Here is a 23568-nt window from a genome sequence, read left to right as displayed (position 1 = left end):
AAAGGCCTCTAATGAAAATCCAGCCTAAGGATAACAAACTAAAACCCAAGTCCACTAGCCCCCAAGGAAGTGGGAAACCCTAGTAGAGTAGCTAAGGGCACCCATCCTAGCCTCACCAAGTCGTCGCCTCTTCTTACATCATCAGCCCTAGCATTCTGGCAGCACCAGCCATCCACCACCACCCTGTGGTCGACCAGCATGCCTTCACTGATGTCTAGAGAACCTGACCAGATCAAATACCCAAGCGCAGCGTCCAACCTTGCTGTAAAACCCCATAGGTTGAAATCCTCAAAATGTCCACCAGTTAGTGGCCAATCACCCTCCTCGATCAGCCCCTGGAACCCGCCTCGATTAAGATCCAAATGATGGATTCACTTATCACCAATTGTAGAACACCCACCAGGGCCCAGAGTTAGATTGAAACCCAACCTAGGACAACCATCACCACCGGCTCTCCGCCACTATCAATGAAAAAAAAAACTGAAAAAGAAAGAGGCAAAAGTTTTTCGGTGTCTCCATCAGCAAGAGCAGAGAAGAAATTTTGAGATACAAAGCCAGGTGGCTATGATCCCCAACCCTAGCAGAGCTAGGTTTTATTTGTTTCAAAAATGTATTTGGTTTGGCTTGATTTTAATTTTAATTTTTATCACTCAGATCTCAAATTCGACTTTAAGTGGCTAAATTCCACCAACATTTGGTTTAGAATGAAACAGTTCTTATTTTAATTTTTATAGGAGGCATTTACTGGAGAATAATTTTATGCAGGTGTAAGCCTTATTATTTATTTTTTATGAGAGGATTTTTAATGAGGCAAAACAATGTGTCTGGCTTTATTTAGCTTTTTCATGGGAGGCAGTGTTCTAAAATTTGGTCGCCGAGGCGCTGGGCGGTTGGTCTCCACCATGAGTAATGATAAGTCGGTGGGGTGGGCGTTCTGGGTTTCGGGCAACCGCCTAGGCGGCTAGGTTTTGCTGGGCGTCGGCGTTGAAATTTCTCTTCCTTCCTCATCAGATCTTGATACACAATCGCTGAGACATCGTGAGCTCCTTGACCGCTCCGATTCATGGTTCATAAACACTATTAAGAGGGAAGATATGGGTGGCCACAATCATCTTCTTCAAGCTCAATGTTTTTGCCGCCACTTTTCAATTTTCATTTCAGGGATTTGTTGTGGGTGGATGGATGTTTGGGATGATAGGCAGGATAGGACTTGTGTGCACAGAGTTGGGCTTGTGTTTGGTTGGTATGATCACATTCTCTTTGTGGAAAATTGATTTTGGTGATCTACGTATTGGTTTTGGAAGATTGAAGGTGCAGTTGAAATTTTGGGTTCTCTAATCTGTTGGGTTTGTGAGTTTGTATCTGAATAGGGAACCATCAGGCCATGTGTTCGACCTGCACTGGAATTATCTTATAGAAAATTCATATTATTCTTATTTGCTAATTATAATAAGTGTTTAGATATACTTTTTAAGTGTATATATATTCTTATATATATATATGTGTGTTTATATCCTATAAATGAGAAAATGTTACAAACAGTGCCCGAACTAAGGCTCATTCTTAACTTCAGTACCCGACTATGCAAAACTATCACTTTGATACCCCAATTTTGAAGTCCGACCCAAAAATGGTACACGCCGTCCATCACAGCGTTAAGTAGCTAACCATGTGGCATATTTTGAGGGCCCTCATGGTTTGCCACGTAGCAAAGACTTAACGATGTGATGGACGGCGTGTATCATTCTTAGGTCGAGCTTCAAACTTGGGGTACCAAAGTGATAGTTTTGCATAGTCGAGTATTGAAGTTAGGAGTCGGCCTTAGTTCGGGTACTGTTTGTAAAATTTTCTCCCTATAAATATAGATTATAAATTAAACAAATAAAGACTGCCTGCCTAGGGCGCTAGTCTCCTAGTCACTGCCCGACTAGCGCCTAGCGAATTTTCGAACCATGTTAGGAGGTATTTTGAACTGCAAAGCAAAGAGAAATATGCTTGAGCCTTACCTTGCAAGGTTTGAGTTGCCAATAGTATTTGCATGATAGTGTTATTTCTTGCTTCATTATATGTCAATGGATGATAGCTACTACCAACCTTAGGTCATATTTGGTTCACAGAAAGTAAGCATCACGAAATGATATTTGTTCATTTTTTGCATTTGGGATACAAAAGGAAAGGAGATACTTTCCTGAGGGAATGAAAAATAAGGGGGAAAGTGGTTCCTTAAAGGAATCACTATTTCCCCTTATTTCCTTGTATTTATTACTGACAACACATATTTTATTTCATTAATTATAAAGAATTTATAAATATGGTATCATGATACAAGCATGAGTCAGGTGAAAACAGACAAATTTTTAATGAAGAAAATGATACATGTCTAAACATGTAGCTTGGTACATAGAACCATAAAATTGTGTATCATTTTCCAATTTACACCTTCAAGCACAAATGCCTATCTAATTCAAACCCACAAATATAATCAGAAATTAAATTGTAAACTCACTTCTTAAGCCAACTCCACCTCCTTTATGTTGCCCTTGAAACTGATTGGTGGTTGTTGTTGTACTACTTAGCGACCCACTGTATCGAAGCTAGAAGTCATGGATACCTGAGAGGAACCAGCATGTTGTTGAAGTTGAGGCAGTAGATGATGACCATACATGTTTGCTGGGAGTTTCGGCAATGGTGCTTCAAGCTGAAGAATCTTCATTACTTGTCCTGCTTTTGGTCTCTCCTTGCTTTTTGGGTGAGTGCACCATAACCCAACATTAACAAGCATTCTATTTCATTTCGATCAAATATCATCTCTAATCTCTCGTCGACTACATCAAGAAGATTTCCAGCAAGGTACAGCTGCCAAACCCACCAATAAAGTGGCAAGTGATAATCTCCATCCTCGTAAGTTCGCCTTCCACATACCAGTTTCAAGGCTACAACTCCAAGCTTAGCAATGCCAAAATCTCCTTTACTAGTCTGATTCTTTACTAGTCCTTCCTCCATTTGCATATTCTGGTGTCATGTATCCAAAAGTCCATACCACCCCTGCTGTTTGAGTCCTAAACCAAGAATCCATAAGCTTAGCAATGCCAAAATCTCCAAGCTTAGTATTGGAATCATTGTCCAATAGCACGTTAGCTGATTTAATATCCCTGTGAAGCACCCACTGCTCTGCATCTTCATGTAGATAATGAATGGCCGAGGCCAAGCCCAAGGCTATCTTGTACCTAAAATCCCATAACAGGCTTGTTCTACAACCAAATAGATGCTCATCAAGGCTGCTATTTGGCATGTATGCATAAACAAGTAAGCATTCACCTTGCTCATGACACCATCCAATGAACTGTACCAGGTATCGATGTATTATGCGGCTTATTATCTTGACTTCATTTGTAAAGATTTTCTCATACTGTTCAGATTGTGCAAAGATTCTCTTGACAGTAACTGCACCGCCTACATCTTGTACAAATCCTTTATAAACTTGTCCAGATCCTCCATGGCCTAGCCTTGTATGCTGCAAATAATTCTTGGTAAGTAAATCGTCTTAGCAAGGCTAGTCTCTCAAGATCTGTATTCATAGATTTTTGCCCAACATTGAAGTAATTATTTCCACAAATCCTTTTGATTCTCTTCCTTACTAGAAACTAGCACACAAGTACAAAAATCATTAGAACAGAGAAGGAAACTACAACAACCACAATCAAGGTAGTCTTCTTTCATTTAACAATCCTTTCATCAAAATCCAAATTTGAACTGAATTCCCATGATTTTATAGAGTGGCGCTCAAGGCCGAATCCTGTAGAATCTAAAAAACCAACTGTGACCCACTCAGGAAGCACCTTTCTAAGGTAAATAGGATAAGAAAGAGAAGAGTTCCATGCAAAAACAGGGTTATTTTGACTTTCATTATATGTCCAATACACACTAAAGTTTTAGGTAGTAGAATTGTAACTTATCCGTACATGACCCTCCTTCCCACTATTGCTGCTTGCATTCCAACTGGCATTAACGACTGAGCAGAGGGTGTTGACATCGATCCCAACGTGTTTTCCTTGTGGATCAACCTATTTATCGGACCTGGTGTCGAACTCAACCATTACAATTTGATTCATTGAGGTTAAAAACGTGTGGAGGTGTTGAACATTCTTAGATGAGCACCAACTGAGTTAGGTGGAATGGGAAAGTGAACAGGAGCAAGAAAAAGCCAAATCCATCACCAGAGCGGGAATCGTTAAGAGTGTCGACAACAAATGAGAAATTAGTAGTGAAGTCTGCCTGCGACCTAGAGTCCCATAAGTGCAAAGGCTCAGCTTATGTGGCCCGGCCAACCCTGAAATGATCCTTGCTATATGCATTGAGTTCAATGACTCTCGAAGGCTTGGCTGCTGCACCTTCGTAGAGTATGTTGTTTGTACTAAGGTGGCTAGATGGATTGAAACTGAAGGAAAGTGGTTGTGCAAAGGAAAGAGAAAAATTGATGAACATGAAGAGGCTACAGGATGCAATAAGCCTGCTCACAGCCATAATTAACCAGAACGTAAGAATTATGATCCGTGGAGACCAATCGCAACTATATCAACTATGATTCCATTGTCTAATGATAGCATTAACTATCATTAATTCCATAAAGTATCATGATAGTTAGGTTAAAGATTTATTAAGGGTGTGTTTGCCTCAAAATCGTCTCGACCGAAATGAGGGCCAAGGGACTTGTGGTTGAATCGTCCTTCTTGATGCAGGGGTGTGCCAACTCGTGGCCGAATGACCAAGCGAGGTTCTGATCTGATTTGCTCATGTATCTGACTTCTTATCAAATGATTGTTAACCCTCTCGGCCGTTAGGTTCCAAAGCCTCTATTGCAAGGACTTCGGTTAGGCGTCAATTCTGATCGGGATCTTCTATCACGTTCACTTCTTGGGTAAACTCAAATATTCGGGTGTTAATGCTCAAGTCCGGCGGTAGCCAATTCCTTGCTTAACGTGGGTCCGGTAGGCAGACCGCTACTCCTAGGATTGGGTGATTCCTGTTACTGCAACACGATAGACAGGGCGTCAGAGGGAGACCGCGTTGGGCGGTCTTCACTTCTCCGATGCCTAAGTCAGTCACTGTATATGCGCAGCATAACAATAAATGAGTAGTAATTGCGTAATTAATGAGGAGAGAGGAGAGAACCTTTTATAGGCGAGGAAGGGGTTGATCTTCTTCTTGTTTCCGATGTGGGACTGATGTGCTTCGATTCCCAGCGTCAGGGGCTTCTGATGCTATCTTGACGCGGTGCGTGATGGCGCGTCAGCGGTGATCTGGGGGCGGTCCGGGGCTCGAGCGGTAGCCCGTCTGGCCGTGACCTCGCAGGTCATCCCCTTGGTGAGATTCGGTACCTTCGGCGGTACAATGAGCGTGGCTCATTATAGCTAATTATGCTCGTTCTAGCACATGTAGGTACAAGTCCCCAAGTCCCCAGTCAAGGAGGGCAATCTTGGTTGGGGAGTTGATCGGCGGTGTGAAGCGTTACTTCCGCTAGACTTGCAACAGCATAATTAGCGTCAGTGCGTTGTCAACCATGGATTTACTGAGCAAACGCTTTATACCCTTTCGGGTGGGCCCCTGCCAGGCCTGCCAGGGAGTCCCCCACTCCCTAGCCAAGGTGGACCTCCGGATGGTCGGCAAATTGTTTGATGAGGGGAAGCTGCGCAGAGCAGAAGGTGTTGGGTAGCGAGCCCAATCTTAGTACCCGAGTGGCGGGGGTCAACGTACCTGATCAGGGTCGTCGTAGACTGTTGACAAGTCCCCGTGTCCCGTAGGGATGATCTGACCTCAACGCCGCGTGGCGGTCGTTGGCAGAATGAGGCGTAGCCTCGGGATCCGCCGCTGGCGGATACCCCCCGCTGGATGCAGCAGGAAAACAGCGTCGGGTAGACGTGTTCGGCCGTGGTTACTGAGCGGAACTGTGCTCAGCAACGCACAAGGTTTGCAAGATGGAGAGGGCCCTACCGGAAGTGCCATGTATAGCCTAGGCTGCCCCTTGCAAATTGTCAAGTGGAAGACAAGTGAAGTTCTGCTAGCGGGGTTTTGCTCAGCGGATTTCGATACTTGGAAGATGACACGTGAGAAGTTTCGCTCAGCGGACTTCGATACTTGGAGGATGAAAAGTGAGAAGTTCCGCTAGCGGGGTTTCGGTCAACGGACTTCGATACTTGGAGGATGAAAAGTGAGAAGTTCGGCTAGCGGGGTTTCGCTCAGCGGACTTCGATACTTGGAGGATGACAAGTGAAAAGTTCTGCTAGCGGGGTTTCGCTCAGCGGACCTCGATACTTGGAAGATGACTAGAAGTTCCGCTAGCGGGGTTTCGCTCAGCGGACCTCGATACTTGGAAGATGACAAGTGAGAAGTTCCGCTAGTGGGGTTTCGCTCAGCGGACTTCGATACTTGGAGTCTTTTACCCAAAAGTTGTGGCTTCTGTCGGACGCTTCGCCTGATGGTGGTGGACACGTTGCAAGCCCCTAAAGGGTTAGCGTGCGGAGGCGTGTCTCCCTCGTCGAGCCGTCTCCTCCCCATTAATGTCAAGTAATGATGGATTTCGTAACCGAGGCGACGCCTCGGTTAATCCGGAGAGTAACTGCAGCTGTTGGACACGCGTACGGCTGGCAGTCGATGTCGTTTTTTAAACGGACGGCGTGGGATTGTTTGACGTTGACATAAAAGGGGGGGAAGGTCGCATATTTGGCACTGCTCTAAACTTCGAACTGTGCCCTCGTCGTCTTTAAGTGTTTTGTCTTTGAAATCGGAGGAGAAAGGCGAGGCGATATCGGCGAGTTCTTGTGCGTGGACGAACAGACGATCTCCGGCTACGAAGAGTAGTGTGCACACTGCTGTCAGAGGCTCCACTGTCAAGGTTGGTAATCTGGCCTTTTTCCTGTTTGATTGGGTGTCTGCGTTGTTGGATTTCTGGGTTTTTTGTGATATGTTCTTTGTTGACGTACTGTGAGGGTGTGAGTGGGTTTGGGGAAGGGTGGTTGTGATTGACAATTGGGGTTGTTAAGGCTTTTCTAGATGGTCGAATCTGGGTTTTAGTCGGTTTGTTCTTGTTTTGGCATTTTCTGGGTTGAGTGTTGTTGATGTCCTTGGGCACTAACTGTTATAGGGATAGGTTAGATCCTGTGTGAGCTAACTGATTTGGGTTTTAGGGATTTTGGGATGGCCGACGTCATAGAGATCTCGAGCAGTGAGGATTCCGGATCTGAAGTGTCGTTCAGCGCGGCGGATAGAAATTTTATTGACTCGTTGCGTCCGTCTGCCCGTGCAGGAACCTCACTGCCAGAACCGCTAGAAGTCGAGCCGTTACAGACCATTCCGTGGGACGTAGATATGGGTCGTGCGTCGCGTCCGGAGAGTTCTAGGGCAGGGGAGGCTGCCGCTGGGCATACTTTGTATGAAGAGCGGCTAGAAAGTAATAGTGCCGCCAGCGGTTCCGCTGGCGGGGGAGGTGACACGGGGGAGGATACCGAGTCTGCGTGGGTGTTCGAGGACTGCACTCCCGTTGACGAGGCGGGAGGTAGGATGACAGTGGTTGCCGTCAACTGGCTGATGCGGGTGTTCCGGTTGCCCGGGGCAGTGAAGCTACGTCCACCGTCGGTAGAGGAGAAAGCTTCGATTTTGCCGGTGGGCCATGCCGCGGTGCACGAGGCTATATTCCGCGAGGGAGTGACCCTCCCGCTGGTGCCCAACCTTCAGATTCTGCTATGCAAGTTCGGCATCGCCTTTGGGCAAGTGTGCCCCAACATGTGGCGGTTACTGCTGTCGCTGAACTCGTTGTGGCGGTTGTCTGGTTGCGAAGGACCGACCGTGGCGGAGGTGTTGCATTTCTATGAACTGGTGTACGTGAAGCGCCAGGGTTGTAGAGGGCAAGTAAACCTCAGCCGTCGGCAAGGAGCGCCCAAGCTGATCGAAAACCTGCGGGACTCAATGTCGTACTGGCGGGGCTCGTTTTGCGTTGCCACAGCTGGATGGGAGTACCTGCCGGGGGCTAACGAGGGGGAGCCGTGGTTTAGAATTAAGTCAGAATTTCAGCCCATCCGAGGTTGTTTTGTTGTTTCCGCTGAACACGACTGGCGTGATTTCTGTTTTTTTTTTTTTTTTTTTTTGAGTACTCTACTGATGATGACCTGTTTGTGCAGCGGGGTTGCGGTACAACTTAACTCGTGAGGAAGAGTGCCGGGTAGCACGCATCAGAGGTTGCTGGCGGAATCGCAACTTGCTGGACTTCCGTCTCCTTAGCAGGTGGGAGTTGTTGGTAGCTCAACAATTGACGCGCGCCGTTGGTAAGTAATCTTAGCCGTATCGTACCTTTGGTGAGGTTGTCCCATGCTAACTGGCCTGCCACTAATTTTTGTAGAGACTCCGCTGGGAAACAAGGCTAGCCGTGACGCGTTTGCGAAGGCCATGGACCGTGCTGAAATCGACAACTTCCTTGAAGCCATGTATGCTTCCAGGATGGCGGCACAAAAAACGGTGGTGGACCCACAGACACTGGCGCTGAGCCAGTCAGAGGTTCCTGTGGTGCTGCCAATGCCGCAGCACTCCCATCTCGGTGGTGATGGGCTGCCTGCCGTCCAGGCGGGGACCGGCGGTGCGAGTGAAGCGGTGCCGAGGAAAGAGAGGACGCCAGCCCTGCGGCGCGGCGCGGCGAAGAGAACGATGCGCCCCACCGAGGGTGTTACCATAGCGTCGAGCGGCGTCTGACAAAGGCCGACTGCGATGCGGCGGATGCCAGGGGCAAGCTGAACGTTACCATTGAGCGGCACCTGGATCAAAATGAGCGGTACACCAAGCTGGAGCAGGATATGTCTCTGGTGCGTGACCGGGTGACTGCGAAGGAGAAGAAAATTGAGATCCTTCAGCGGGAGTCCGCCGCTAAACAAGCGGAAATCAAGCGGCTGGAGGGTGAAGTCGCTCGCTTGGATGCTGAGGGAAGCCGTGCTGTGGCTGCCGCTGTTGAATCGTACAAGCAGTCGGCGGAGCACAAGAAGGCGCTCAACGACGCAGCCAAGGCCGGTGCCCTGGCCAATGTGGAGATGTTGCGGCAGAGGGGCGCCATTGACTGGGCGAAAGCTGCAATGCCTGTCGTGCAGCCGAGTAAGGAAGCGCCGCCGACAACAAGTACCGCTCCTACAGCCGCACCTGGTCCCAGAGTCTGCTCTGGTAGCCGGGAGAGTGGCGAGCATCCAGAAGGCGACTCCCAGCGGACGCCTACGCAGTCCCAGGAGTCCCGTGCTGGGTTCTTGGCGGCCCACACCCGGGCGGATGGCACAATAGAGACTCCCAGTCCCACAGCCCGAGGGTCCGACCAGACGAGCCGCTCCGATCCTCCCCAGGCTGCCGGTGGAACTGCTGATGGTAGCGAGGCCGACCTGACAAACCCTGCCAACCCCGCCAACCCCTAAATAGGAGTAGGATAGTTTTTTTTTTTTTGTAGCCGCTGAGGCATAAATGATGTAATTCTGTTTTGAGAAATGAAATTTGTTGGCACCCAAATTCCAAGTGTTTCTTTTTTGTTTGTGATAATGTGTGTGCCGCTAGAAGTCTTGATAATTGCTTTTGGTCATGAATGAAACATTAAAGGAATTAAAATTGGTCCAAGTGCACAATGTAGCCGACGTAGTCCGCTGACTGGCGTTGCTAGTTGCCCTCAGTGCTAGACTTGGTAACAATGGTTTGAATAATTCCTCGTTTCATTGATAGCTGTCTGAACAGCGTTTACAAAAGCGGGGTCGTACCCGTTGGGTAGCTTCCCTTAGCTAAATATTGAACAAAAATTTAGCTAAGTCAAGATGCTCTTGGGTAGCGGTATGACTATTTGTAGTAATACCGAAGGTGTTCGGTATTCCAAGGGTGGGTCGTTGTGACGCCATCCTTGTCCATTAAGTAGAAGGTTCCCGGGCTAACGACCTCTATAATTTTGTATGGACCTCTATAAGTTGGGCGGAGTTTCGTTGGTGGGGGTATAACTTCTTTCATTACCCAGTCCCCCAGTTGGAGGTTGCGAGCCTTAACCCTGGCGTTGTAGAAACGATGGGCTGTGTCTCGCTTTTCCTCTAGGAAATCCTTGTCGAGGTTAACGCCGTCGCTGTTGGTCTCGGGGCAGTAACCTTCGACCCTAGCGGTTGGTTGGATTACCTCGATAGGCAGGACAGCCTCGGTCCCAAACATCATACAAAAGGGGGTTTCACCTGTGGCGGAGGTTGGGGTTGTTCTGATGGCCCACAGAACCTCCGGGAGCTTCTCCGCCCACAAACCCTTTGCCTCATCAAGCCGCTTCTGCAATAGTTTGTTGATTATCTTGTTTGCCGCCTCGACCTAGCCGTTAGTTTGAGGATGGGCGACCGACCAAAATGCATCTTGGTGCCCAGATTGGCAGTGAAAGAGATGAGTTCCTTATTGTTGAACTGTGTGCCGTTATCTGTGATGATTGCATGAGGGACATCGTAGCGGCAGTAGATGTTCTTCCAGAGGAAGTGGATTACCTTGGCGGTAGTTATTGCCGTCAGTGGCTCTGCCTCTATCCACTTGCTGCTGTAGTCAATGGCGACAATGATGTATTTGAATTGACCTTTGGCGGTTTGGAATTTTCCCATCAAGTCCAGGCCCCACGTTGAGTGAATCCAGGGGCTGACGATAACCGACAGAGGTCCCGGCGGAGCTTGTGGAAAGTCTGCAAATTGTTGGCATTTATGACAGGATCTTGATATCCGCCGGGCGTCATCACCAAGCGTAGGCCAAAAGTAGCCTTGTCGCATTGTGCGATTAGCCAAGGATCTGGCGCCTGAGTGATTTCCGCATTCCCCGCCATGTATTGTTGCCAGCACGACCTTTCCCTCCTCTTGGGTTAGACAACGAAGGTTGGGGTGAGTGAATCCCTGGCGGTAAAGTTTGCCGCTCTGCATGTTGTAACGGGTTGCTCTCCGCTGGAGCTGCCGCGCCTTGATCTTGTCTTCTGGCAATGTCCCGTTGCGCTTGTATTGGATAATCTCGTCCATCCAACTAGGATTGGCCTCAATGCTAAAGATTTCCACCAAGGTTTTGGTGAAGCTTGGCCCGTCCAGGGATTCTACCCTTGTGTCTGCTGGGCTTTGGTGTGGTTGGGCGGTTGCCAGTCTTGCCAGTGAATCAGCCTTGGTGTTCTTTTCCCTGGGTATTTGTGTGATGGTGTGGAACTTGAATTTCTTGAGCAGCGTTTTGGTGTATCCTAAGTATGCCGCTAACTGTTGATCCTTGGCCTGAAAGCTGTCGTTGACCTGGTTAACGACCAACTAAGAGTCGCTGAAGATGTTGACACTGTCGGCTCCTGAATCGATGGCGAGGAGTAGGCCGGCAATGAGTGCCTCATATTCCTCCATGTTGTTAGAAGCTTTGAAGTTGAATTTCAACGCATACTCGACGTTAAGCCCCCGTGGTCCTGTCAAGATGATTCCGGCACCACTGGCCTTGGCGGAAGCGGAACCATCCACATGTACGTTCCAGTCCGATTGTTGGGGTGCCGGCTCTACGGCCGTAGCAATTTCTGTTCCGAGCGGTATATCGATCTTGGTTTCGGGCTGACGCTCGGTGAGCTCAGCGATGAAGTCTGCCACCGCCTGGCCTTTCATGGTAGTTCGTGGTTTGTAATCAATGTCAAACTCGCTGAGCTCAATGGCCCACTTGCTGAGGCGCCCCGAATGTTCAGGGTTCTGCATAACTTGTCTCAGCGGTTGATTGGTTAGCACATGTATTGTATGGGCTTGGAAGTACTGACGGAGGCGTCTGGCTGCAACGATGAGTGCGAGAGCAAGCTGCTCTAATGGAGGATACCGTGCCTCCGCTCCATTCATGCCCCTTCCGGCATAGAAAACTGGGAGCTCGTCCTGGTCCTCCCGCCGGACGATGGTGCAGCTAACCGCTGACTGAGATACCGCTAGGTAAATGTACAATGTTTCTCCTTGGACAGGGATGGAGAGGAGCGGTACTGCCGCCAGGTATTCCTTCAGGCCTTGGAACGCCGCCTGGCACTCTGGGTTCCAGTCGATGACCTTCTTATGGGTTGTTTTGAGGACTTTGAAAAATGGGGCACACCTGTCGGTCAGTCTGGAGATGAATCGAGACAGGGCGGTTAGCTTGCCCTGGAGGCATTGGACGTGCACCTTCCACTCTGGGTCCTTCAGGTTGAGGATGGCCTGTACCTTGTCAGGGTTGGCCTCGATGCCCCGTTCGCTGACAATATATCCCAGAAATTTGCTAGCGGTGACGCCAAAGAAACATTTCTCCGGGTTGAGGCGCATGCCGTAGGCCAAGAGGATGGTTATTATGATTTTCAGATTTGCCACATGTCCGCTGGCCTTTATACTTTTGACCAACATGTCGTCTACGTAGACCTCGATTATCTTGCCCAGATGTTCCGCGAACATGGCGTTCATCAGCCACTGATAAGTTGCCCTAGCGTTCTTCAAACCGAAAGGCATCACATTGTAACAATATAGGCCTTTGTCGGTGGTGAAGGTGGTGCATTCCTGGTCGTCGGGATGCATCCTGATCTGGTTATAACCGGAAAAAGCATCCATCATGCTGAGAAGCTCGTGTCCAGCGGTTGCGTCGACGAGTTGATCGATGCGAGGTAACGGGAAGCTATCTTTCGGGCATGCCTTGTTAAGGTTTTTGAAGTCGACGCACATCCTCCACTTACCGCTAGGCTTCTTGACCATAACCAGGTTGGAAATCCACTGGGGATAGACGACCTGGCGGATAAACCCAATGCCCTGGAGCTTGGCAACCTCCTCTCTGATAGCGCGGTACTTTTCTTCGTCGAAGGCTCTGCGTTTCTGTTTGATAGGGTAGAAGGATGGTTTGATGCTCAACTTGTGTGAGATGATTTCAGGGGAGATACTTGGCATGTCTGCATATGACCAGGCAAAGACTGTAGCGTTGTCACGTAGGAACTGGGTGAGCTCTGCCGCCAGCTCTGGGTCCAATTAAGCCCCTATGCGGACCGTCCACTCAGGATGCTCGTCCGAGATGCTGACAACCCTCAGTGATGTTTCTAGGTTGACCGGCTCCTTCCTTACGTACTTCTTTTCATCCTCCCTGGGGTCCTCAAAAATGTTTGGTGGCGGTGCCCGACTGCCTACCACTAGGATCTCGTGGCGGCGGGCTGATTGTGCCATGGTAATAGAATAACACTCGCGTGCCAATTGCTGACTTCCCTTGACACATCCTGTGCCGTTGGGTGTGGGGAATTTCATGAGCAGCATGTACCCGGACATGATGCACTTAAGTTTGTTGAGCGCTGGCCGACCAATGATGGCGTTGTATGAACTCGGACAATCGACAACTATGAACTCCGTATGTATTTCAGCCATACATGGACTAGTGCCCATGACGAGCCGCATATAATCAGAGCCCAGCGGTTGCGTGACGTCACCGGAGAAGCTGAGCAGCGGTTCATGGTCTTGGAGTAATTTTCTGTTCCTCTTAAGGTTGTTATAACAACAGCCGAATATAACGTTGACAGCGGAACCGCTGTCAACCAGGATTCTTCCCACTGACATTTTGCCCAGAATAGCGTCAATCAAGAAAGGATCGTCGTGGGGCAGATGTACTCCGCGTTCCTCCTCCTCTGAGAAGGTAATGGGTTCCCAACCGGATCTTGGGAGTTTCGCGGATCTTTCGTAGCTGATGTTGCAGACTTCCTTTGGGTGATTAGCTCACACGTAACGCTTTCTAGCCCTGTGAGACATGCTGGTGATTGGAGCACCTCCGTCGATTGTGTTGATGCGGCCCATGGGCTCAATATCGGCGATCACAGGTGGCGGTTGGCATACCTTGAACTGCTCAAGCTTGCCGTCCCGGTACAAGGTCTCGATGGCCGTTTTGAGGGCGTTGCAGCTGTTGGTATTGTGACCGCTGTCCTCGTGGTATTTGCACCACCTGCCGGTGTTCCTCGGCTTTCCTGTTTTTGGGTATTTTCCCGGGGGCGGCGGTGGGATCTAATCCTTGCACTGATTGTATATTTCTTCATGTGAAGCCGTGAGGACTGTAAATACCGCATACCGCTGGGAAGACTCCGCATGTTTGTTGCGGTTATCCCCATGGGATGGGCGGTTTCCCTTGTAGTGCTGATCCTTTTGCCGCTTGTTTTGGTACTGACCCTGCTGCAACTTCCGCTTCTTGTCAGTTGGCGGTGTGGAGGTTTTATTAGCAGTCCCTTGCTGACTGGAGGAGGGTTGTGTCGATTTTGCCAATGCCGCTGGTGGCGGTGGGGCCTCCCAATATGTGATGAATTCTGCTTGGGCATGAATAACCGCCTCACTCATGAGGTGGTCGTATACGGCATTTGGATGATTGTAGTTGAGGTGATATAAAAATGGCCCTTTGAGGAGTCCCTGCTTAAAAGCCGCCGAAGCCATTGTTTTATCTAGATCACGGCACTGAGATGCTGCCGCTCGCCACCTTGTGACGAACGCCTTCAGTGTCTCCTCTGTACCCTGCTTGACGTTGAACAGTTGGCTTGTGTTGTGGTGCCCGGCGGACAGTAGGATGAACCGAGAAAGGAAAGCATGCGATAATGCCTGAAATGAGTCAATAGATCCCGGCGGGCACTCGAAAAACCAATTCATTGCCTCATTGTCCAGCGTTTCACTGAACAAGTGGCACATGGTGGCATCATCGAATCCCTTATTGTTGGTGACCTTCTTGAAGGTATCCATATGGACGAAGGGATCAGTCTTACCGCTGTAATGTGACATTTTAGGGGTCTTTGCATACGCCGGTCTGACGGCTAGCAAAATTGCAGCTGTAAATGGTCCTGGCCTGGCCGCGAAAAGTGGGTTTGAAGCTGGTGCCGGTGTGCCCGATTCCGCCCGAAGTAATCTTTGTTCCAACTGCTGCATCCTCTCCAGTATTTGAGCGATTGCGTCGCCAGCGGGGTCTAGGCGGGTACTCTGCTGAACTGATCCTCGCCCGGGAGCGGGCGGGTCTCCCTCTGTTCTCGCCCTAGGTCTCGAGCGGTGGGTGCGCAGTGATGACTCCGCCTCCTGTTCCAACATTGGCTGGGGTGCAGGGGGTGGTCCCATTGCTGCTAGCTCTGGTGGGTGCAGCGGGACTTGCATGTGTACGACCGGTGCTGGCATCAATGCTCCCGTGCCGGGTCGGCTATGCCTGGTGCTTCGTGACTGTTCATTTCGTGCCGGGTTGGCGGTTGCCTCCAGCGCTTTCTTTAGCTCGTCGAAGCGGGACACCAGCGTGGCCACCTGCCTCTGGGCTTCGGCCTTTTCCTTGCGCTCTTGTTCATGTTCTCTGTTTGCCTTGTGAAGATCCGCCAGTGCCAGCTCGTACAGGGAGGCGAGGTCTTGGCCTGGCGGGCGGCTGCTACCTGGGTTTGTCTCATCGCCGGGGTTGACCGGGGTGGTGAATAACGCGCGGCTACGGCTGGGTTGGTGGGTTGGGGAATGGCGGATTGATCTGCCTGCTCTTCAGCATTTCCCCCGCTGTCGTTAGTCATGGTGATTGTGGCGGGATGACCTTTTGTTCAAGGGTTCCCACAAACGGCGCCAATGTTAATGCTCAAGTCCGGCGGTAGCCGATTCCTTGCTTAACGCGGGTCCGGTGGGCGGACCGCTACTCCTAGGATTAGGTGATTCCTGTTACTGCAACACGATAGACAGGGCGTCAGAGGGAGACCGCGTTGGGCGGTCTTCACTTCTCCGATGCCTAAGTCAGTCACTGTATATGCGCAGCATAACAATAAATGAGTAGTAATTGCGTAATTAATGAGGAGAGAGGAGAGAACCTTTTATAGGCAAGGAAGGGGTTGATCTTCTTCTTGTTTCCGATGTGGGACTGATGTGCTTCGATTCCCAGTGACAGGGGCTTCTGATGCTATCTTGACGCGCCACGTCAGCGGTGATCTGGGGGCGGTCCGGGGCTCGAGCGGTAGCCCGCCTGGCCGTGACCTCGCAGGTCATCCCCTTGGTGAGATTCGGTACCTCCGGCGGTACAATGAGCGTGGCTCATTATAGCTAATTATGCTCATTCTAGCACATGTAGGTACATCGGGTGACAAGCGAAAAATCTATCTGGTGAAGGTACTCGCAAATCACGGTGAAGACGAAGGTGAAGTGGACTCGGTTGTCAAACCGTTGTGAGATGATATGTATGTGAACAGCGAATCGCATCAATCCAATCTGGACTGGCCGAAAGAGATCGACAGACGAAAACTCTACGTTACAAACTAGTCTTAAGTGCAAAAGTAAATTGCATATAAAGTAAATAAACAAGAAAGTAAAGTCCTTGAATGTACAGTATTGAATTGAAACTAAGAAACTAGAAATGAAAACAAGTTGTAAAAGTTGAATTGAAGGCAAAGTACCTATGAGATAGCAAGAGAAAAGTTTGTGAGTAAAAGTTGTATATTGATTTGTTTGTATGGTGCAGGACCTTTTACAATGAGTTACAAGGTGCTATATATACAAATCAAAACCCTAGCTAACTTGTCCTCCAAGCCGTGGAATTTAAGTAGGATTCTCCTTCCTTTTAAGATTGATTAGTCCATAAATGTTATGATTTGGCTGATATCTGGAATCTTCACAATTGAAATCCTTAATTGATTTGAACTCTTTCCTTGTGAGGATTCCTTCTTTGAACGGACTCCTCGGCCGATATTTGTCAGTTGTGATTGGTCGAGCATATCTAAGCTCCTTCTCTGCTCATCTACATAATCACTCATTTGAACTTGGATATCCCAACCATGTAACCGTGTGATCCACTTTCATCATCTTTTGGGTTTGTTCGAGCCAAAATCTCAAACGTCGGCCGAGTGATTGAACGATGTCTTTATCTCAGACTCAAAACTCTAATCTCGGTCAAGTGACCGAACAACGCCCAATCAATACGACTCAAAACTATAATCTCGATCGATTGACCGAGAAACTCTGATTTCTGTTAACACCTTCATTTCGGTCGTATGATCTAAACTCTATATTCTCGGTCAACCTAATGCTTATTTGACTAATTTCCTTATCTTAGCTTAATGGCCAATTAATTTCATTCTCTGCCGAATGATCGAGTGACTTCTTTTATGGCCCTTACTTAATCTCAGCCAAAATGCTCTCTCATCCAACAGCGAGAGCTTGGTAGGTCGACGTGCAAAAACAGGTGCAAACAGGGTGAAGAGTGGAGACTATGGAATATTATAAGACTCCAAAGACTTTGAAATGGTAGATTAGGATCCAATCAATGGTGTATAAATTAATCTAGTGCGTTGCTTTCAGGAAATGTAGAAGAAAAGAAGGATAAGGAATAAATTTAGATTAATTAAAATAAAATTAATTGGAAAATTTTGACATGGACATAGTAGCTAATCAGCAATCTGTGATGTGTTGCTCGAAAATTGCGCAATCTGTGATGTGTTGCTCGAAAATTGCTTCAAGTTCATATATATATATATATATATATATATATATGATTAATTAATACAAGAAAAAATCAGGAGTCAATGAAAATCTCCTCCACCGACCACTAACAAAGACGTGACAAGATGAAACAAATGGGACAACAACCATGATTTTGATCCTTGTGATCAATCAACTCAAAGAAGTAAGCTCGATCAGGACCATTTTTATTGTTAACTAAACCTCATGATTTCTAAACTTTTCACAGTATGAAAAGAAAAAACGGAAGGAAGGATTCAACGCCATGTTTATAGATCGTATGGCTTAATAAGAATTAACTACTCGAAAAGCTTGACATGGACGTACCAGCAATCAGTGATGTGTTGGTGAGAAATTGCTGGGGAGGCGGAAATGATGCAACAAAAAAATTAAAAATTGAAGAAAATTAATAAAAACATAATTTTTTTTTATCAAAATAAAAAAATGACTTAATGACATCAATTCTACCCACGTTGCCGGTTGGGATCAATTGTTCTCCGATCTGATTGGAACCCGATCAGTTTGGGGTCTACTGATTTCATCATGGGGAGCAGGTGGATTGGAATCAGTTGCGTTCCTCTCTAGTCTAACAAGGATGGTGGATCGATGGGGGAGGCAGTCCGGCAGAGTGACTGGTAGGAGGTGGTCATGCCTGGTTTGGGCCAAACTTGGCTGGTTGTCAATGGTGTTCCTGCTTCCTTGGTACAGGCTTGGGTTTGGGCCTTGTCTGGGCTGCTCTCTTTATCTCTTTTATTAGTTTTATTTACTTTAATGGTTTAATGGCGTCTCACCTTTGGCGTGTAATAAGCTCCTACAGGTATTTTGTAGGCCTAGTCGGGCTAAATACCTGTGTATGCACTCTAAGTGCCTTATCTGACCTAGCGAGGCGATAATCCATTCTAATTAAATGGGCGCAACCTCCTAGTGGCAGAATGAAACTAAGAGTCGTCGGATTTATTTTCCAACGGCAACATAGTAGGAAAGCTATGAAATTGGTAATTATGCTTCGTTGTAATTGAGTTATATTTCTGTCATGTCACCGCTATTTCAAAGCAAATAGAGGAGCTAGTAGAGCACTCTTTTCTAATTGGTGCATGCTAGAATACATATATTTTATAGAGACTCCTGATACTATTTTGGAACGTTCTCTAGATGCTTATTATAATTAAGGGTTTAGGCTTAATGTCCCCCTTTTGTATTCGGCATTTTCATTAATCAAGACTTAAGGGCAGTCGCATCAGCCATTTATTTCAAACAAAAAAAAAAATCTACTGACGTTGCCTAAATAAAATAAAATAAAATAAAAAAACAAACAAACAAACAGCTTCTATTTTTTTAGGGGCCGTGACCACTTACCCGATTTTAGGCTAAAAATTGCCTACTTACTCCACTAAGAATTTTTTAACCCCATTTACCCAATCCAACATTCATTGACATTTTTGCCCCTATTTTAATTAATAAATTACATCTCTCTCTCTCTCAGACTCTCTCTCTTCGATCTATTTTCTCTCTCCTCCCCCCTCATCGATCTCTCCCTCCCTCCCTTCCTCCCACCTCCGGCCGGCGATATGTTGACCACAGACCCGATCTCTCTCTCTCTCTCTCTCTCGCTGCTCAGATGGCACCGGACGGCTGCAGAAGCTATCGCCGTGGGAGAAGAAGATGGACACCGTCACCATGCTCGTGGCGGTGCACCACTACGTTCGATTCCTCCAGCCTCAGGTCGCGGGCGTCCGTGCCATGCCCATCGTCGCCTCCAGCTCCGTGCCCGTCTTGAAATAGCGGCGAGACGAGAGAACACGCCTGCGAGATCGATGCAACCTCCACTTCGCCGGTCTCTGATTTCACGGCTGCCTCCAACTCCTTGAATGCCTCTGCAATTTTCCTCAACGGATTCTCGTTCGCCATTGCAAACTATCTCTCTCTTCTTCTTCTTCTTCTTCTTCTTCTTCTTCTTCTATGAAATTCTCTCAAGTTCTTTTCTTTTTTTTTTTGGTAAATTTGGCAGAAGGATTATAAGGAAAGAAGAAAGAAGAATGAAAAAAAAAGTTTATTGAGTAGTTATACATGTCTATTGCGGGGCAATAATATGATTATTGGGAGGAAATAATATGAGTATTGGGGGGCAATAATATGCATATAAATTGATTAATTGTGCCTGTAGTGTATTCATTTTGGCTTTGGGAGTTTATACAATTCACTGGACGGCAATAATATGATTTTGGGAGGCAATAATATGATTATTGGGAGGCAATAATATGAGTATTGGGGGCAATAATATCCATATAAATTGATCAATTGTGCCTGTAGTGTATTCATTTTTGGTTTTGGGAGTTTATACAATTCACTAGACTGCAATAATATGATTTTGGGAGGCAATAAAATGATTTTGGGAGGCAATAATATAATTATTAGGAGGCAATAATATGATTACTGGGGGGCAATAATATGATTACTGGGTATTAATAAATTCAGACGCCGGAATCCGATCACCAGTCCGGTAGCCGGATTCCGGTCATCGGTTGCTGGATTCTGGTGACCGATCGCAGGAGTCCGGTCACCGGTCGCCGGAGACCGCGGCCGGCCATTGGTCACCGGAGCACAGCAAGGTGGAGGATGACTTCTCTCTCTAAGTGAGATAGAAGGAGAGGGCAAAAAAGTCTCAAAAATAAATTAAAAAATGAAAAAAGAATTAATTGGGTATTAGGGAAATAATCCCTTAGAGTATTTTGGGTAAATGGGGTTAAAAAACAGTTAGTGGAGCAAGTGAGCAATTTTTAAGCTGAAATTGGATAAATGATCATTTCCCTTTTTTTTATTATTATTATTAGAAAAATGGTTTGGATTCAGTCATGCTAAGAGGTTCAGCCCATATTCATGTTATTATCTTATATTAGCAATAAGAATGAGATCCAATGCTCATTAAGGCTCACTAAAAAAATAAAATGGTTAATTACATATAAGTGCATTTTTGAATGTTTTTTTAGTTATAAGGCCACAAACTATTTTTTGTCCCTCATAAGGCCACTAGATTCAAAAGGGTGTCAGATTTCATATATAAAAATCAACATATTTACATAAATTCCACTAGAGTAAAAAGTCAACAACCATTCTCTTTCTTCTCTCCGATGAGGTCTCCGGCGGGTCTCCGGCGCCGGCGAACTTTTGGCGAACTCCGGCCAACTTCCGGCTACCACAAAAGCTATTATCATTAGCAACAAAAGCTACTCTGATGAGATTTTCGGCAACCTCGTCGAATGCTATTGTCACTAGCAACAAAAGCTATTCTAGTGAGATTTCTAGAGACCTCCGGCGAGGTCACAAAAACTACTGTCACTAGCAACAAAAGCTACTCTAGTGAAATTTCCGGCGACTTCCGTTGAGGTCACAAAAGCTACCGTTACCAGCAACAAAAGGTACGCTCTCCAAAACCAAAAACTAATGTCAGCAGCACCAAAAGCTACGCTCGTGAGCAACAAATGCTACTATCACAGACACAAAAAAGTTACTCTCACCATTACCAAAAGTTACTCTCACCATCACCAAAAGTTACTCTCATCAACGCCAAAAGCAATAATCAATCATAACAAAAGCTACTCTCAAAGACTAACAAAACTATAAAAATGTAAAGGAAAAGAAAACATATTGAATGATATAAAAAGTATGCAGAGTTCAACAATAATAGTCATATAACTATGCAAAAACAACTTCCATAGCTGTAAAAGGCCACTACTATAGTTCTGAAAATCTATTACAATAGTTGTATAAAGCTACTGTCAATGTTGTAATGTTACTGTCATTTTTCAATGATAACGCTCTAAACCCATAGGCATTATTTGCCACCTTTAGCATGAGACTTCATTTCTACATTTCTTGGTTGGTCGAATGATCTCATGGCCAATGGAGGCTTCAATATCCAAATTCACATGATTTTCCAAATATACTACTACAAATGCAAAGGAGAAGAATTCTGCAAGAATAAAGATACAACAAAATATTAGTATTTGAAATGAAAACTAAAACAACAATGTACCGCTGCGCTACAACGTGACACTTTTTATTAACTAGATAAAAAATAAGCAATCTAAAAAGCTACTGTCATAAATACAGAATGCTACAATAATACACATATAGAGCTACTAGATCAGTAACAAAAAACTACTAACATAAGTACAAAAAACTACTATAAAATATGTACAAAGCTATTAGACCATTAATAATACACTACTAATATTGGTATATAAAGCTACTATACCACATGTACAAAGTTACTGGACTAGTAATAAAAAAACTATTGACATAAATACTGATTACACAAACTAGCTGATTATACATGTTGATACTATAACACAAATTTCAAATAAGAAATGCTTGAAATATGAAATTACAGCAATAAGAAAATTGAATTTCATTCAGGATCATGCTTTTCCAATTTGATAAGTTATTGACAAAAAACCACTTAAAATCAATCAAAATGAAAACAAAGAAGCCACTGACATTAGATTGAAAAGATACTAACATAGAGATAGAAAGCTACTATCACTGTGTTGAAAACCACTGTAACAGTTATAGCAAGCTACTAACTTGAAATCAATTAAAACGAAAACAGAAAACCTACTGACATCAACTTGAAAAAACCTACTAACATAGGCATAAAAAACTACTATTACTGTATTAATTGAAGTCACATGTAGTCCATATTTACCAACGGTTGAATACAAAATTCCACTAGTTGAATGGTTAGTCTTGGTTGGTCCATGCGAAGGGTTGGAAAACTCGGGATCATGATCTTCCAGCTATGCGATTAATAAGACACAAAAAGGTTTCAAAAATTAACACAATGGATCATGTTGGAAAAAGTACTTTATGTTTTGAGGTTTCCCCAAGAGGGTCTGTTAGAGCCTAACAATGTTGTAAGCAATGCCAAGCATTTGAAGTGAAAATTCTTGGTCTGTTTGCAAATTAGTCTATAAATAATATCCACAGTGTTAGTACTGAAAGTTCATATATCACTGAATCATAAAGAAGAGTGCAAAAGAAATGCTCAATAGCTCCACAATACAGCTAGGCAGAGATGCCTTGCAGAAAAAAAATCAATGCAGTATGACATCATATTCTTTGTTGCTTTGATTTAAATTTACAACCATTTAACTTTTCATTTCATATCTATTCACTAGAAGAGGACTCTGAAATTACTATTGCAACAAAGATTAATTCCTGATTTTGGTTTTAAAGTGTACTTGCTCTTTTATCAATATCATTCCCTTACATCCTTAACCAAGAAAACGGCATGCACATGACTAGAGTATATGAGATCATTAAAATGAGAAAATGACATACCAGATTTCTTTGATATACGGCTGTCACAGCAAGGAAAAGCTTCATTGCTGCATTACAAGCATATGATGATGATGATGTTCAAATGTGGCTTCCAAGTACACTACAATGCCACAGAAGCTCCATAGAAGAAATAACGAAACAAGGCACTGAAAAACAAAGAACAAAAAAGAAACCAAAATCACGAAACAAACAAATCCAATAGTGTAAAGCCCCAAATTCTAGTAAGATTTCGTTTGTAGAAGCAAGCATCATGTTACCTGGATTCGAAATTTAGTGGCGGCCTAACTCCAGCACTGATGATGATGACGAGAGACTCCAACACCGATGGAGATTTCTCGTTGAAATTACGGAGGACTCTGGTGAAAATTGAATTGACAAACGGCGGAGCTAGATCTGATAGCGCCGTGCCGGTGGTCACCAGAATCGCAGGCGGAGACCAAAATGTGATGTTGGAGAGGAAAGATCCCACATTGGAAAAGTGACAAATAAAATATAACTTATAAGTTGGTGGATCTCACCTAATTGTACCGAGGCTTTTTGTGATTAAAACCCAACACCTAACGGGTGGTTAAGTTGGGACAGTATCGGTACAATGGTGGGCCACGGGCCACGCTTGTCGCTATTTAACATGGTATCAGAGCGGATCTCTCTCCAATTGCGTCTCCAATTGTCATTGGCCCAAATTTGGGTTCCTTATATTGCCATCGGAAAATTCCGATTGGATTGTTATCAAGTGTCCGATGTGGGCCTTGGATTGTTATATTGGCCAAGTCTC

General features: G+C 45.8%; 1 pseudogene; it reads right to left on the bottom strand.

Moving 5' to 3' along the window:
* Positions 1 to 38: 38 nt before the first annotated feature.
* Positions 39 to 8720, bottom strand: LOC112170843 (annotated as a pseudogene).
* Positions 8721 to 23568: the final 14848 nt, after the last annotated feature.

Source organism: Rosa chinensis, chromosome 6, assembly GCF_002994745.2.
Source record: "Rosa chinensis cultivar Old Blush chromosome 6, RchiOBHm-V2, whole genome shotgun sequence".
Lineage (NCBI taxonomy): Eukaryota > Viridiplantae > Streptophyta > Magnoliopsida > Rosales > Rosaceae > Rosa > Rosa chinensis.
The sequence above is the reverse complement of the archived record's forward strand: the minus strand, read 5'-3'. Positions and strand labels throughout refer to the sequence as shown.